Below are 18,224 nucleotides of genomic sequence, written 5' to 3'. Positions count from 1 at the left end.
TATGTCGTGAGCAAGACTCGCCTATGTCACAGTAAGGCACCAGTGTGCAGAGTAGTACTATCAAGAGTACTCATGATACATATATATTGTGACGGAGTTCCCCCCCTTATAATTCTCCCACGCCTGCAGTAAGAGTCATGTCTACTTTTCCCAAGCGTTCTCTACGTTGCAGGCTACAATTTGATATATGGGAGAGAGTGAAGTGTTCTCGGAGAGCCGAGAAATTTGTGAAATAGTGATATTTTGGCCTGTGGTTTAGGCCCTTTAGGGAGCCAAGATGGCGCTTACCTCTCTGATCTCCCGCCAAAACCGTGTGACGTCAGTGGCACCGGATTGGTCACCGACAGCAATGTGGCACCGGGAGCCAATGAAAACTTCCCGTAGCGAAAGTGACGTCACGAAGGAAGGGGGTCCGGCCAGCGCGCCGGGCTGGCGCCAGCAGTCAGTCACGACACGTCATAGAGGTTGGGCGTGCGACGAGTGGTCCTGTCAGTCGGACAGTTATTCCAGCTCCCGTGGATTTATGCGTCACCGGAATTCCGCCAGTACTCTGAGAAGTCTTCCCTAGTTCATGTGTTGAACCAGAAGAGGGAATTGACGGTTATTTGAGCAACAAGTGCTCCAGTCAGGTACTGTGCCAGTAGCAGTGAAGCCGTGCAGTGACGTATGTTGACGTCGGTGGCAATTCACCAGTTCGTGACAGCGTAGTGGCTGACAGAGCCACTGGGTAGCTGAGGAAGAGAGGACTATTTGGGGAAACCGAACGACTGTAGCTGAGACGTAGGCGACAGCCGTTGCTGGGAGAAGACGACGGCCAGGAGACCGACTCCAACCTTCAAGAAGTCAAGAAGGAGGACGGACCTGCAGTGAGGAGGCACGGAGACGACGCGCTAAACGGTGGGACGACGAGAGGCTCTGGTAGGACACGACGACGTGTAGTGTGGGGGCGTTCCCGACACGAGGACCAGGAGCTACATCTCGACTCTCATCGAAGGATAGGGTGAAGTAGGTGGTTCTAGTTCCCTCCCCATTCCCCTTTAGTTAGCTATATTATTTGGCTATATTATCTAGCCTGAAGATTTTATATGTCGTGAGCAAGTCTCACCGATGTCATGGTAAAGCACCAGGGTGCTAGACAGTACTATCAAGAGTACTTGTAATTTTCATGTTGATTATTGGTGTGTACAGGCACCAGGAACCAGTGATAAATTTACTGTGTTGTGTATATTTTTCTATAGATTTTGATATGAACATATAGTGGTAAAATATATATAAGATTATGCCAGTATTTGGAGGTTAGGCTATGTGCCCAGAAACTATTTATTTTCCATGTATTGATGATTGATTTATATACCATATATATGTATATGTTCATTCAGTGAATAATCATTTGTGAGTACAGTGAATTATTGCGTTATCGCCCACGAGAGAAAGTACTGAAAACTCCCGTGTTAATATTTCATAATATATTGTTGGATAAATAACAGTGTAAGACCATTACAGTGAATCATTGTAGAATTGATTGTAGAAAAGACTGTTTGAGCCTGAGTACAGTGTAACTAAGTAATTCGGTTTATTTGTGCCAATATCAAGTGTGCGAGTTTCTAGTAATATTGGAGAATTTAAAGAAACCGCGCGCGCGTGAATCTAGCAAACAAGCAAATTTCGCGCGGAGAGTCCATTGCGATCAGCTGTTCTTGACACTTGATGAGGAGGGGGAGGTGTTGCCACCTAATGATCGCGGACTATTCGTGGGAATTACCAGCCGCGTCAGGATCAGTTGATTTAATTGATTATTGTTTGGCTTTGTGACATCTTTCATACATTTTAAGTAAAATACAAAACTCTGTGTTTTATCATCCCCTCCATTGATATTGTGGCTATACTATACCTGTCAGCATAGAGTGATAACAATAAGTACCTGCCTGATTCCTGATCTTTGAGTGTGACCTTGCCAAGGCTACCACTGAATACACCAGTCCACTGAGGGTGTTACTGGCCACCTAAAAAAAACACCAGTTGGCGACCTTGTGGTTTACCGTAGAGCCCTATTGTTGGGAAGGGCACACGACAGTCGATGTGAACGAGTCGTGTTCTCACTCTTTCTTAAAAAGAGGCCGTTAAGATTGACTGGGAGACTCTCCTGGCGTGCAGTGGCGCCGTGAGGATCGAGGGAAGACCCGCAGGGCTACGGTGAGTTACCTTGAGCATAACTATTGCTTACCCCAGAGTAAGGGTAGAGAATAATAGAGAGGTTGAAACCCCCAACAATATATATATATTATTATTGGTGTGTACAGGCACCCGGAGTTATTGATGAATTTACGGTGTTGAGAATGTCTTTCATGAGACTTTAATTGAAACATGTAGTGAGAGAATATATATAATATTATGCCAGTATTTGGAAGTTAGGCTATGTGCCAGTAACTATTTTATTACCATTTATTGATGTCTGATTTATCTATATTATATATGTATGTTCGTGCATTGAATAATCATTTGTGAGTGCAGTGATTAATTATGTTATCGCCCACGAAAGGAAGTACTGAGAACTCCAGTGTTAAAATACTTCATAAGTTATCATTGAATGAAGGGCAGTGTGAAATACTATGACAGTGAACTATTGTCGCATTTATTATAGAAACGATTGTTTGAGCCCGAGAACAGTGTAGCGAAGTAATACGTGCTATTGTCGCAAATATCGAGTGTTCGGACTTCTAGTGATCTTTGAGAACTTAAAGAAACAGCACGCGTGACGCCAGAGAAACAAGCAATAAACATTCGCGCGGGGAAAGGCGCCCAGCTGATTTTGACAGTGACGAGAGGGGGGAGTGTTGCCGACTTAGTGAGCACATATTACATGTGGGAACGAACGACTCCCGCCTGGATCAGCTGATTGTTTATTGATATGACCTTGTGATGTTTCTGAATGAGTTAAGTAAAATACATAATACATTTGTGTTTATATCATCCCCTCCATTTATCTTGTGGCTATATAATACCTGAAAGCAGAGAGTGACAGAAGTAAATACCTGCCTGATATATCAGATCTATTGAGTGTCCCCTTGCCAAGGTTACCACAATTCAACAATCCACTGACGTGTTACTGGACACCGAAAACACCAGTTGGCGACCTTGTGGTTAATAGTAGAGCCCTATTGTTGGGGCGGGCACATAACAGTCAAGTGAACGAGTTGTGTTCCCACTCCTCCTCAATCAGAGGCCGGTTGGGATTGACTGGGATACACTCCTGGCGTACAGTGGCACCGCGAGGATAGAGTGAAGACCCGCAGGGCTACGGTGAGTGACCTTGAGTATTACTGTTGCTCATCCGAAAGAGAGTAAACCCCAACAGTAGCCAACACCATCCGCCGACTTAGACCCATCGGTGAAGACAGAAACGGAGCGGGAGTGAGACGAAAGGTGCTCGAGGAAAAGGCGTTTTAGAACCGTACGAGGGGTAAAAGCTTTAGTGATACAGGTCAAGGAAGTACAAAACCGCGTTAGAGGGACTCTCCACGGGGTCAAAGAAGGAACAACACGAGGAGAAACATTAGAAATACGAACAGAAAGAGAATCCTGGAGGCGAGATAACCGGACAGAAAGAGGGAGCTGGTGAAGAGGAACAGGAACTGCAGGAGGGGTAAAAGTTAAAGCACGACAGAGGCGAGAGGAAGGATGTTGTAAGGACCGCGCAAGATAGCGAAGACAGTAGCGATCACGGCGGTCCTGGAGAGACAGGAAGCCAGTGTCAACATACAGGCTAAGGACGGGAGTCAAACGAAAGGCACCAGAACTGAGGCGCAACCCAGTTTGGTGCAAAGCATAAAGACAGCGAAGAGTAGAAGGAGAAGCAGACGAGTAAGCAGGGCAACCATAATCAAGCTTAGACAGGACGAGAGAGGAATGTAAAGCAAGGAGAGAGCGCCTATCTGCCCCCCAAGAAGTATGGGACAAGACCCGAAGGAGGGTAAGGGCCTTAGAGCACTCAACACGGAGGTAAGAGATATGGGGAGACCAAGACAAACGAGTGTCAAGGAATAACCCCAAATGCTTTGCGGAATCTTTGTATTCAAGGCGATGACCATAAAGTGACAAAGAGGGACGAAGAACAACCCGAACAGCCGGCGTTGAAGGAGAGGCGAATCATCACTGACAACAAAGGGTAAGATCATCAACAGAGAGCGGAGAAGACACCAGAAGGAAGAGAGGAAAGAAGACCATTGAGGGCAACCAGAAAAAGAGTAGTGCTTAGAACACTACCCAAGGGCACACCTTCGTATTGCTGAAAAGAGGGAGAGAGAGCGGTACCAAGGCGCACCCGAAAGGAACGACGAGAGAGGAAGCTGCGGAGAAAGAGGGAGATGACCACGAAGGCCAAAAGAATGAAGTATAGGATATGATAACGCCAAGTGGTGTCTTAAGCCTTTTCCAGGTCAAAAAGGACGGCAACAACGGAGGTCTTCGCAGCAAAAGCAGTATGAATATAGACCTCCAAGTTCACCAGGACATCTGTCGTGCTGCGGCACTTGCGGAAACCAAATTGAGAAGGGGAGAGGAGGTGATGGTGTTCCAGGAACCACATCAGACGAACGTTAACCATACGTTCAAAGAGTTTGCAGACAACTTGTGAGATCAATAGGGCGGAAGTCCTTAGGGAAAGTACCCAGAGACCCCGGTTTGCGAACAGGAGGAAAACGGCATCGAGCCACTCCTCAGGGACTGACGACGATTCCCAGATCCGATTATACAGACTCAGTAAATACCGAGACGTCACGGATGGAGATGGCGAAGCATCTCATAATGAATACCATCGGAGGCCGCCGCCGTAGAACCGCAGAGGGCCAGGGCAGAACGAAGTTCAGAGAGAGAGAAGGGATCATTATAGGGAAGTTGAAGACGAGTGCAGAAATCTAAAGGACGAGACTCAAGGACAGGTTTACGAAGAAAAGATTAGGGAAGATGAAGACCAGAGCTAACAGAAGAAAAGTGGGAACCCAGTACAGAAGCGACCTGCAACGGGTCCGCCACAAGAGTATCATGGAGGTGAAGAACCGGTGAAACATCGAGAACGAACTTGCCCGCTATCTTGCAGATACGCTTCCAGATCTGGGCCAGAGGAGTTTCGGACGTAATTGAGACATAAGATGCCCAACATTCACGTTTAGCCGTACGGATGGCCCTACGGGCCACCGCACTCGCTTTCCGAAAGAAAAGAAAAGAATCGGTCGTCTGCCTACGGCAGTGCCTCTTCCAGGCAGCACGCTTACAGCAGACAGCCCGAGCACAGTCCGCATTCCACCAGGGAACGCACTTCCGTGGACCCCGAGAGGAAGAGCGAGGAACAGAGCGGAGGGCAGCGTTGAAGACTGTCATGAAAAAGGAGGAGAGCGTGAGAGGCAGAAGGGAGAGGTCAGAGAGTAGCACCGAGGGTAAATAGGGTCCAGTCCGCCTTAGCAAACTGCCACCTAGGGAAAGAGGGAAGGGCGAAAAGAGAAAAAGCAAGCAAGGATGAGGAAATGATCACTTCCATGGAGGTCAAGAACCTGCCACGTGAAATCTAAGTAAAGAGAAGAGCAGAGAGAAAGATCAAGACAAGAAAGGGTGCGAGTCCGAGAGTCCAAATGAGTGGGCTCGCCAGAATTCAGAAGAGACAGGGAAGAGAGGAGAAACGGCTTAAGAAGGCGACCCCGGGTATTCGTCAGAACGTCACCCCAAAGAGAATGACGACAATTGAAGTCACCCAGCAGGAGCACAGGCTCCGGCAAGGAGTCTAGGTGGTGTTTCAAATCAGGAAGAGAAAGCGTGACACTCGGGGGGGGAAGATAAATGGAACAAACTCTGTACCATTTCCCCACAAAGATACGAGCAGCAGAACAATGGAGAGGCGAAGGAAAAAGTAAAGGGACAAAGGGAACATCAGGCAATCAAAAGAGCAGAAGAATTAGAAGTCCCAGCAACGGTTGGGGGGGGGGGGGGAGAGAAAGGAATAGCCTCGAAAACTACCAGGACGAGCACCAAGCATCGGCCCCTGGAGACAGACACAAAACGGCGAAAACCGCGAAATCAGAAGTTGGAGTTCGAGGAAATTTGCGTAATAACCTCGAACGTTCCATTGAAGAATGGACAACGACGAGAAGAGAAAGGACAAAAACAGAGAACAGGGAAGAAACAAAGGCGAAAGAGCAACACAGCACGTAAATAATATCAGGGTCGGGATCAGGGTCAGAAAAGTCAGGGGGCCATGGGTAAACCGAGCAAAGACGGAGGGAAGGAAACGGGAGAACAGATCAGAGGTAGGCGGGCGGGGTCCGGAGGAGGAGGAGGAGGAAGAGACAACGGAGAGGAGCAGGCAAGGACAGCAGCAGGAAGAGGGGTAGAAAGAGGGGAGCATACCTCAGCAAGGGCAGCAACTGAGAGGGAAGCAGGGGCTAAAGAAACCTCCATAGCAGGAACAGGGGGCGCAACCACCGAAATGGGAGGGAAAGGAGCGTGAGGCAGAAGTTGGGGCCGAGGAAGAAAGCGAAACATTCTTACCCGCCGGGGAGGAGGAAGGAGAGGAGCCAGGTTTACGCTTCTGACGTAAAGAGACAGGTGTCCCAGCAACCACGTACTGGGCAACGGATTCTAGCGTCTCAACAGAAGCTGAACGAGAGCACACATGATGGCCGTTTGCAGAGCGATGGACATCAGCCCGCACCGACAGGCGGCGAGGAGAGTCAAGAGAAGGAGGGGAAGGAGGAACGGAGGGAGACGAGGAAGAAGACAGGAGACACGACAGACCGGGTAGAAGGAAGGGGAACCCCAGACAGAGGACCAGGAGGATGATCCTGCGGGAGAGAACCTAAAGGAACAGAGGAGGAGGCAGTGGGCGCATCAGGGTCCAAGGCCCGGAAACGGTTGTGAGTGAGGAAGGCAGGAAGGACGAGGAGAGGAAGAGTGCAACACGCGAGCATAAGAGATATTTGCATAAGGCGGGAGCCAGCGAACCTGGCGTCTCGCCTCAGGAAAAGATAAACGCTCCCGGTGCTTCAAGTCGAGGACGGCTGCCTCAAGCTTTTAATGGACACGCACGGGAGAAGGTAGGATGGGCTTCACCGCAGTTGAGGCAACGAGCCTGGGGAGAAGTGCACTCCGACTTAGAGTGACCTTCGCCACCAAACAAAGGACAGAGACAGTCCCGGAGCAGCGGAGGGCACCATGCCCAAACCTCCAGCACTTGTTGCAGAGCCGCGGAGAAGGAATGTACTTCTGGACAGAGCACCTGGCACCAGCAAGAATGACAGGGTGGAAGGGTCCTACCATCAAAGGTAATCTTCACAACCCAGAGGGGATGACGGCGACTACCACGAGGGGGACGAGTAAACGTGTCCCCCTCGAGAATAGAATGGCCCTGGGCAGCAAGGATGTCTCTAATATCGTCGTGGCAGTCGCGGAGGTCCCGAACACCGGTCGCAACATGGGGCGGGAGCAAAATAGTGCCAACACTGGCATTCAACCGAGCGTTCTTCGAGACCCGAACAGGGGTCTCGCCAAGGCAGGATAAGGCAGCCAAGCGGGAAGCAGCATCCTGAGGAGGAGCCGCAACGACACGTGTACCGAGACGAGTGGGGTTGAAAGTAATGGAGGCATCCACGGAATCAACGAAATGTCTATGGTGGGAGAAATCATTAGGAGGCGCAGAATCAAGAGGGAGGAGATCAAAATATTTGGCCCACGAAGCGGGACCAAACAAGGCTTCATAGGTAGCAGAACTGGAAGGAATTTAGCGAGGGTGGCCGTGACGAGGACGGCAGTGAGAACCCCCAGAGAGAGGGGTTAAAAGGCGCAGTAGTTACAACTAAAGGAGCCGCGCCAAGGGACGAGGTAGTCACCACTGGGGGCTTGACCCAACCACAGAGGAGGAAGGGGAGCCAGGGGAAGGAGTCAAAGAGGCCAAAGGAGGAGCAAGGTCGGGGCTCAATGCAGCGAAAGCTACAGAGCCCGGACTTCCAACACGGACCAACTCCGGGGCTTGGTCGCCCACCCCACGAGCCTGAGAAGGTAAACCAGAAGCAGCCTTAACAGGGGTCATCTTCATTACGAAAAGAATTCATTCACGAATGTGCCCCCACACCCACCATGGAGCCACAATTAGAGGCAGGACACCCAACAAGAAGCTATTGCCGATCTTGCCGGGGCCTCCTAGGGGAGCGTCGCGAGTATACGTCCCACAAACGCCACCTTAAGAAACTGACAGTCCGTCGAGAACGGGTTCAGTGACGAAAGGGGGATTGACAATAAAAGGTTCCCTTCGCTCTCTACGTCGGGTACTACAGTTCTACGGGTGCAAGAGTATGCCTCCTCAAGCACCCGGGCGTCAAAATAGAAGACGTCCAAGGGAAGAACCAGAACGAGCAAAAGATCGGCAGGAAACGGCAAGCAGATAGGAGAAGAGGGGAGACAAAAACGAAACGGAAGGAAAAGGTGCCCAGCAGAATTGAAGAGGACGGCAGCTGGAGCACAATGCTCGAAAAGGACAGAGGACTGTCCCAAGGAGCGTCACACTCCAGCAGCCGCCCACTAAGCCCCCACACGGCAACAACGAGCTGAGCAGGGGGGGGGGGGGGGTTCAAGTGAACACAGTTGCTGGGAATCTAGCCAAGCAACATTCTGTACTATCAACAAGATGTATAGGATTGAATGATTCCAGAGCCGTATGATCAGCCACTAAGAGGCAAAAAATATTGAAAAACAAAAATGCAGCCATTTCAATTGAAGATGTTAGCCCCCCCATGGTAAATGGTATTTACATTTGGTCTGTAAAGGCAATTGAATAGCCATTACCAGATTTAAACCCTACCTGTGAATTATGCAACACAAGTGTGTTAAGAAATCTTAAGGTAAGGTAATTGTTATCTCCGCAAAATTTGTACCTTATGACTGCAGTGGTGAACACTCGGCATTGGTTTTCGCCCTATATAAGGGCCAAAGTACCTCGTGTCGGGCTTCTGAAAGTTCAGATATCGTGTATGGCGACATCTGTCTGGTAACACTTTGTATACACCTCTACTGTATAACCTTGGATGGCACTCCCGACAGTCTCGGCAGGAGAGTATAAATGGGCACAGTGAGAAAAGGTCACTGATGGCATGACAGTCCCGAACGGTTCTGATAAGGGTTGTTACTGGGAGTGAGAGGGAAGTTTAAGCCCATAGTTTACCCAATCACATACAGTGTGACCAAGACTACTGCTACCCCTCCTGCCTGTCAAGGAAGGAGGCGATTGGCTCTTTTCTTAATTGCCTGATAGGGTTAAAGTTAAATGAATGCGTTTGGGGAAGACTGCCACCGCTCTAAACAGCCTAGTGAGAACAGGTTGCCTTACAGTCTGTTCTGCGCTATCTCCCGACCTCTAGCTGGTAGGGGTCGGCAGCCTATCAGAACTTACGCTATCTAACCAGACTGACGAAAAACTAAAGGTGTCAACATTGACACATTATCCCCTTTACCGCCCCTCACACTTTTCTATACCACATTTGTAAGATGGGCCGTGTTTGCAAACTTCAGAAAAATAAAACAGATAATGCGTTTATAGCATTTATATTACTACACAATATAATCTTATTCTCTTTAGAATTAATTTGTATCAATCGATAGAGTTACAAGTTTAAACTATTGATTATAATATTACAATAATGAGAACTGATGGGGAACAACTATTGAGCGTAGAAGCGTGGTGCCTCACAGATTACGCGCCTCAGGTGGAAACAGGAGGAGTCGTGCCAAGTGACACCATCGTTATACAGGTTGTTTAACACCGCCAGACAGTCCTCGTTGCCTTCATCGTTGTCTGGCTGTGGCAGTCCTCGCCTGGGGAAGACAAGTGGTTCTCAAGGCCATGATCATTACCAGTCAAAACCAATAGTTTTGTTAAAGATCAACAAACCACTTCTCACCTGCCAGTGCTAGACCAGTTAGAGTAGGGAGAGGAAGTGCCAGATAACCACGACCAAGACCTCGAGTTACGTTTGTTGCCGCTCGTCCAGATGTCGCTGATGTAGTCTGAAATTATACCATTTTCATTACGTCCAAGTTAGTAACTCAAGGCCTAGTTAAACACCCAGACCAGCTTTTCAACTTACGGGTAATCATATAGTTGGAAATTAACTCTTGCTTCCCGAGACTTTCAATACTGACGGCCTGGAAACCGTTGCCAAGCCCAGAGCAGTAATAGGTTCCTTGCTCCCAGGTGTAGAGTCGACCAGAGTCGTGACACCATGAGAAGTGGTATGCTCTGCCGTCCACTACCTCGTCAACCTGACAAGTTACAACACAAATTATGTTAGAGCTCATTTTAATTACCAATTAACCTTAAATACATCCATGTGAAAGGAAAATAAAACTCTTCTTACCAGGGGTTTAGCAGCATGGTTGCATAAAGATGAAGTTGGACGGAAGGTAAAGGGAGTCAATAGTGGAGATACTTGTTGAGGAATAAAGACCCGAGGCTGGCTTGGTAGTTGTGGCTGAACAAACACAGGTTGTTGGGCTGGTAGTTGTGGGAAGGGTTGCTGGGGTTGAGGAGGTTGGGTGGGGCCGCCTTCAGGTACCAAGAGGTTTCCAATTGAGGTAACGAATGGCCTGTCAGTATCTCTGAAGATGGCGGGAGCAGCGTTGTTATTAACGAAGTATTGGGCCTTGGATGGCATCACTGCCGCCGCCATCACCAGAATTATTATGGCAGCCATCTGTAATGAGTATTTATTAAATCTATATAAATAAAAATGGAAAAGATAGTTGTTCAAAACCACTAATGTCGGAAATTTCTTCACCAATGGCTTTGAAATTCTCACAAAACTATCCATTTGCATCCAAACAGAATTTTATACACAAATATCAAATCCTACCGTAAAAAGTTTTGAAGAGACTTTCAAGAGGGAAATCTTCAAAACCTCTTTACCAATTACTTCTAAATTTTGACAGTTGCATTTGAATAGGCGTGCGTTTATATATCTACTATATAGATAGCACATCTATGACTGGTAAAAAATTTTTAAACAGCACCATTTGTCTCAAGTGCTCCAGAAGTTCAACTAATTATGTTACAATTCCATTTCAATGTTTGCAATGGCATTGATGAATTGAATTTTTAGAGGTCTATTTATTTTTATTCTATTATTTTGTATGACATTGCATTGATATAGCAGCGTTTACCATACCGTTGATTTTGGTTTATTTTCCCCTTTTTTATCGTTTTAAAACTTTTTCACCGATAGGAACATCAGATCATTTGTGATGCATCGGGCGAGGGAGTGGGAGATTGGAGGGAAAGACGAGGAGGAATGGAAAGGACAAATGAACAGGAGTGGGGGGAGTAAGAGGGGGGCAGGATGACCAGCAGGACGAGGGGATGGTGGAATGAGGGAATAGTGGGAAGGACAAGGATGAGAGGACAGGGGAGGTGGTAATAGTGGGAGAGGACTGGGAGACAGGAAAGTTACCGTGGCTTAGAAACTCACAGGAGTTTCAGAGCCACATCGTGTGGCCGGGAATAGTTATAAATACAAACGCAAGGCATTTAAATTTAGGGTGTGAAGTGGAAGTTTAGTGGGACCGAGAAGTTTAGCATTTAAAACTATCGTTAAGTTTTAGGTAAAAAAAAATCTTTGGAAGTTAAATAATTTTGCAAGACTTGCAATGTATATGCTACCGTTAAGTTTAATAGGTATATTTTAGACAAGATGTTAATTGTAGAGTTTCTCAAATGTATCGCTTGACAATACCTATCCAATGTTTAAAGTAATTACCTTTTATCGAAGGCTAACGTAAACGGTGAGACAGCCATTTCATCAAGAAGTTTTCATTGACAGGTTCAGCATTATTACCAGTACAATAATCAATGTTACACACCTGGTCTCCGGTATGTGAAATTACAAGAGCACGTTTAAGGCAGAGTATACCTCACTGGAGGCGAGTTGTGATCCCACCGGCACGACCACCGGAAAATTATTGTATGAAAAGTGAATGGAAGGCAAGGCGTTTACGGATTAGTTATGTTTATGCACAATTAAACTTTGAGCGTTTCGTCAAGTATTAAGCAAGGATTCACAAGTGTTTTTTTTAATATTAAGTTAAGGATGCAAGGGCGAGATTGGTTTACGTAATATAGTAGCGTCAATAAAATTTGTGTAGACTGGTATCTAGTGAAGATAAGGGTAGTTATGTTTCACGAGAGCCATGAGGAAAATATATATTCCAAGTCATTCCTATAGTTTAAATTTAAAGTAATTTAGATACAAGGTTTAACCGAAATCAGTAAGGACATGAGTGGTATACCTGAAGGTGCAACATTAAATTACAAATTTAGCAAGTTTTTCCTTGCAATACCCGTTACTCAAACAAGTCTGCAACTTACGACGCCTCTCCGAACTAAGAAGAGGAGTAAGGTTTTAACTGCTCTAGTTAAGACTAATTTGGAACGTAATGACCGAGCAAAGTAATTAATAAAACTTTGTTATGGATAGTTAAGAGTTTCATTTGCAAGTAATTATAGTAGCTTCCAAGTGAATTGCATGAATTTCATTAAGTGAACAGTATCCAAACCACTTCATCCTCTACAAGTAAGCTCAAAGAGCAAGGAATGTTTAGCACTAATTCGGAACCAAAATATAACTTAAAATTTTAGAAAATCTTAAACACTAAATATTATTTTAATTTTATTAAGTAAAGAGCATTTTGGCAGGATATGAATTTAGAGGTTATTATCTACGTAGTTACCTACATCCATAAGATGCCATGGATTTGTTTAGTAATGGTATACTAATTACGTGCATAATCTAGTCAATTGACAAAGATTAGACTTTATCAGGACGTCACCTGTGTGGATGTGATAATCTAGAAAAATTCTTACAAAGATTATGAAACATTTAACTATACAACGTCTACCATAGTACTTAATTATTACCTAAAAATTACCTAAAAATTATTACCTTAAAATTATTACCAATAATACTTAACATAATAACACAAACCTTCACTATAATAGGACGTCTTACTGTGGAGGAGAGGAGGTAACTGGCACAACTCAGCGCCAACTCCCACTTTTATACACACCACACTGCTTCTCATTGGTTAATAGTCTGCAGCAACAGTTCCTTCCTGGCTTGGAATTGGCTACTCCTCAACAGGGGTCCAAGATGCTAGTTACTCATGACGCTACGACCATAACATGCAAGTGGCCAGATGCCACCGCCAGAAGTGGCCATTGACAATATCAACAATGCAGGCAAGGGCCACTTAACCCCATAACTAACCGAACATTACTTGCCCTCCTTCACTGTTATGTTTATTTTGTTTATTTATTGTTTAAAAATTTATTATTTATCGTCATTTACCTTATTGTTAGTTACAACATAGAGATGGAGAAGAGAGGGATGAGAGGAAGACTTGCGCTTCCAAGACAGATACTCACAGTATATTTAGCACTAATGTAAAAACTTTTACTTGTACTAAAATGCTTATAAAAGGTTCCCATACCAAAGAAAAATAATAAGTTTACAGTTGTAAAGTTCCTCTAGTAGTGTGAACTATATTGAAGATGAATTGTCAGTTCAAATATTATTATAATATAAGAGGGGAAGGACTCCTTTATCCATTATCTTTACTGATCCCCCAGATATGTCACCCCCCATGTTTTTTCTTTTTATTTTGTAAACACAAATACTACATAATAGAAAAGCATGAACATCATCATTCACATTTATAAGGCAAGAAACACATGAACAAAACTCAAGAGCAGTAAAACAAACACACAAACAAAAGTCGTACAATACAAATAAAATGGAAACCTAAACATAGGTAACATTTAAACACAGAACAAAGAGAAGCACCAGAGCACTGTAACCCAATAAAACCAGGCAAGAAACACGGACAAAATTAACCGTATCTCACAGCACATCAAAACAGGTAAATAAAGCAACACAAATCAAGAACCACACACACAGTTAATCATCATTATATTTATCCGGAAATAGACGACGAGGGTACTTCTTCCTGAAGGCATCCCACCTAGCCCACACCTCCGCAGACAAGGAAACGAAACGACGCGATCCCCGCGGTCGATACATGAAGTACTTCCGCCCCCTCCACGGAGGCGGAAGTCACGGGAAGAGGCCACACAGAGCTCAGCTGCACCGGCGGTGGAACCACGAGAGGCTGGAGCACAGAAGCTGGCCCTACAGAGGGCAGCAGCACAACGGGCACAGTCGCAGGGGACAAAATCACAGAGGGCGATGACACAGACGCTGACACCACAAGGGGGGTGGAGTAACAAAGGGCGGCTGAGAAGTGGGCAGCAGCGCAGCAGTTGGCAGTACTGAGGACAGACGCACGGAGGGCACAGACAAGGACGCTAGAGGCATGGGGGTCGCAAGAACAGAATCTTTCTTAAGAACCATCACCAAGTCCCCTCCCTCTACCGCAACCGCGGCCGGCGCCACAACCGCCCAACCCGGGGGAACCAGCAACCAGGGATGCAGAGGCAGCTGGAGAAGACACAGGATCAGATGACAATCCCTCCGCAGGACCCATCACCACAGCAGCGCAGCCCACAGAAGCCGCAGGCACCCCAACATCATTGCCACATCACCATCCAAAGAAAACGAACTCCCAGAGTCACAAAAATTCCTGACGTCGGCCCAGGTCTCACCACGAGGCGGAGACAGACTCGAAGCTCGCCGAAATCGCTTGGATACAGGTCGTCGGAACTATCACCCCCGCTAAGAGGTACCGCAGTAGAACCTCTGGTCGGCCGCACAACTCCACGCAGTGCACGATCACTCTACATCACAGCCTCAACAACCCGGGGAAGAGGACCACACACCGCGGGAGACATCACCGCATGCACGTCAACATGGGCCGAAGACACATTTTCCACACATCGCATCCTCGATGACTGGGGGCACTAGACCACACGCCACAGGAGACACAACTGGGCCGGGGATGCACTAACTACCACCCCGACACACTCGTTCGCGGCGAGCTTTGAGTCTGTCTCCGCCTCGTGGTGAGGCCTAGGCTGACGTCAGGGATTTTGGGGTCTCCAGAAGTTCGTCGTCTGTGGATGATGATGTGGACGACGCTGTTGGAGTGCCTGCGGCTCCTGTGGGCCCTGTTGCTGCAGTGGAGGTCCTGTGGTGGGACTGACACCTGGCCCTGGTCCGGTGTCTTCTTCGGCTGCCTCTGCGTCCCCGGTTGCTCGTTCCCCGAGTTGGGAGGTTGTGGCACCGACCGAGGTTTCGCGAGAGGGTAGGGACTTGGTGCTGGTTCTTAAGAAAGATTTTGTTGCAACGGCCCCCCATGCCTCTGGCGTCCATGTCTGTGCCTTCCGCGCGTCTGCCCTCGGTGATGCCGACCGCTGCACGGCTGCTCTATGCTCAGCCGTCATTTGTTACTCCGCCCCCAGTGGTGTCGGCCCCTGCACCATCGCCCTTTGTGATTGTGTCCCCTGCGACTCTGCCCGTTATGTTACCGCCCTGTGTTCGGCCGGCTCCTGTGCTTCAGTCCCATGGGGTTCCACCGTCTGTACCGAAAAGCTCTGTGCGGTCTCTTCCCGTGACTTCCACCCCCATGGTGGAGGGCGCCGAACTGGATGTTTCTGACTTCATGCATCGTCAGCGAGGATCACGTAGTCACGTTAACGCATCTGCGGAATTGTGGGCTCAGCGGGATGCCTACAGCAAGAAGTAACTGCGTTCTTGGTTATCTTGAGATGATTTCGGGGCTTTTTAGTGTCCCCGCGGCCCGGTCCTCGACCAGGCCTCCACCCCCAGGAAGCAGCCCGTGACAGCTGACTAACTCCCAGGTACCTGTTTTACTGCTAGGTAACAGGGGCACAGGGTGAAAGAAACTCTGCCCATTGTTTCTCGCCGGCGCCTGGGATCGAACCCAGGACCACAGGGTCACAAGTCCAGCGTGCTGTCCGCTCGGCCGACCGGCTCCCTATTATGGCCAATAATGGTGATGAGGGCAATATTAGTGATGCAGCCAATAATGGTGATGAGGGCAACAATGGTGATGTGGGCAATAATGATGATGTGGGCAACAATAGTGATGAAGCCAATAATAGTGATGAGGGCAATAATGGTGATGAGGGCAATAATGGTGATGAGGGTAATAATGGTGATGTGGGCAATAATGGTGATGAGGGCAATAATGGTGATGAGGGCAACAATGGTGATGTGGGTAATAATGGTGATGAGGGCAATAATGGTGATGAGGGCAATAATAATGATGAGTGCAACAATGGTGATGGCAATAATGATGATGATGATGCAGACAATAATGGTGATGAGGGCAATAACAGTGCTGAGAATTAAGATAAATCTTTACATTTCTATATGGCTATAAAGGTTTTCTTCAGGGCAGAACATTAACACAAACTCATCAACTCGGAGCTTTATTAGTAAGTGTAAGAGTAGTCACTAGCATAATTAATATGCTGGCACACTACCAACCAAGTGCTCGACACACACTATGGATCTACACATACAAAAAAATGCAAAATTAAATACCCCTAATGGACTATCTAACAAAGTGCTTACAAATGACTTTAAATATGTAAGACATACCAAGAAAATTATTAATGATTTAACTAACCTTACAACATTTATTTTAGCCTTAAACCCATAAGAGACAAAATAATCTAGATACTTCAGCCATTAGGCTTTCTTATGACAAATTTAAGGAATTTCTTAGAATATTGAGCAAGATTTTGGACAGAGTATATTTATCAGGAAGAAGTTGGAATTTGATGGAAAATTAATGCTTCTACCAGTAGAATATGTGTGTTATTATTTCTTACCAGTCTGATGTCTATGCTTAAAGGTACTGAACTGTAATTTCAACTAAACCAAATCAAAGCAAACCATTTCAAGTGGCTATTCATATTAAAATTACAGCATACTGGTTAGGTTAAGCTACATAAGTATAGTCAGTCTGTACTATATGCTGAAGCTAGGTTCAATTAGGTTATGTGGGAACTGTTGTATGATGCCCATACCTATCAGAATGTTTGGTCCTTTCATGAATCATGTAAGATTCTAGGTTCTACTGGTAGAATATAAAGTTCTGTCATCAACCAACTTCTACCATGACATATACAAATTAATTTTAAGCATTTCTTCAAATCAGATAAGTTCTTATGTCAAAAATATAAATTATTAATGGTTGTAACCAGGTTGTTCACATCCAGTAACAGAACTTGACGGATCTCTATTTAAAGATTCTTGACGAACATTTAAAAAGTCTGAAAAAGGGCTGAAGCTAGACTCCTGCTGCTCATGGGCAGAATTCTGAACTTGATTGGCACTGGTATCACAGTAATCCATCTTCTGGTGACTTCTTAATCGTGAGTCTCTTCCCCCAGGATAATGATCTCTTGTCATTTTAGAAAGTCTATGAACACGACTTGATTCCTGCTGTCTAGGAGCTTGTGCTGACTTTTCGTAAGCATCTGGATTCAGCTTCTGGATTCAGCGTGGTTGATTGTTCATTAAATCACTGAACTATGTGTTTACCAGATCTCTCTTAATGGGGGTCCCAGACCTTATGGTTATCCTTCGCTTTAGAGTTAGTTTTTCTTTTTATTTTGGAAACAAATACAACAAAACAGAAAAACATCAACAGCATCATTTACATGAACAAAGCAAGAAACACACTGACAAACTGTAGAACAGGGAAAACACAAACAAAAGTCATACAATACACAAAATGGAATCATAACCGTAGGTAACAATGAAATACAGTCAGAAAAGAAAAAACACTTGAGCATTATAACCCAACAATAACTAAGCAAGAAACACAAAAAAAAACGAATCACATAGCTCATCAAAATAAATAAATAAAGCAACACAGAGCAAGAACCACACACAGTTAATCATCATCATATATATCTATATAGAAATGACGCAGTGTAAGAATGTAAGTGTAGTGCTTTTAAAATGCTAATCTAACCTACTTACTTAAATTACACAGACTTATATCTCTCCTTCATAAACAGTGCTCGAGGTGTCTTTGAGGATAACGAAGATATCAAGATATATGGAGGCCTCATATGATATGAGGACGTTCCCCCCCTTGCCTGGTGTCGGTGTAACTGTAACAGTATCGGACCGCAGTGGTTCCTCTACCTATGTTGTGGTGCATGGAGTACCATTCGAGTTCCCGGAGGGCCTGTTAGAGCG

General features: G+C 46.1%; 1 protein-coding gene across 1 annotated transcript in view; it reads right to left on the bottom strand.

Annotated features, from left to right (window-relative positions):
• LOC138372408 (uncharacterized) overlaps window positions 1–13,066 on the bottom strand; it is a 45,555-nt gene extending 32,489 nt beyond the window's left edge. The window contains exon 1 of the mRNA XM_069337879.1: window positions 13,014–13,066. The gene's annotated coding sequence lies outside the window, so the exon portion shown is untranslated. The remainder of the gene's footprint in view (window positions 1–13,013) is intronic.
• Between the last annotated feature and the right edge of the window lie 5,158 nt (window positions 13,067–18,224).

This window comes from Procambarus clarkii, chromosome 38 (assembly GCF_040958095.1).
Source record: "Procambarus clarkii isolate CNS0578487 chromosome 38, FALCON_Pclarkii_2.0, whole genome shotgun sequence".
In the NCBI taxonomy this organism is placed as follows: Eukaryota; Metazoa; Arthropoda; class Malacostraca; order Decapoda; family Cambaridae; genus Procambarus; species Procambarus clarkii.
Note: the sequence above shows the minus strand (reverse complement) of the source record. Positions and strands in the feature narration are given on the sequence as shown.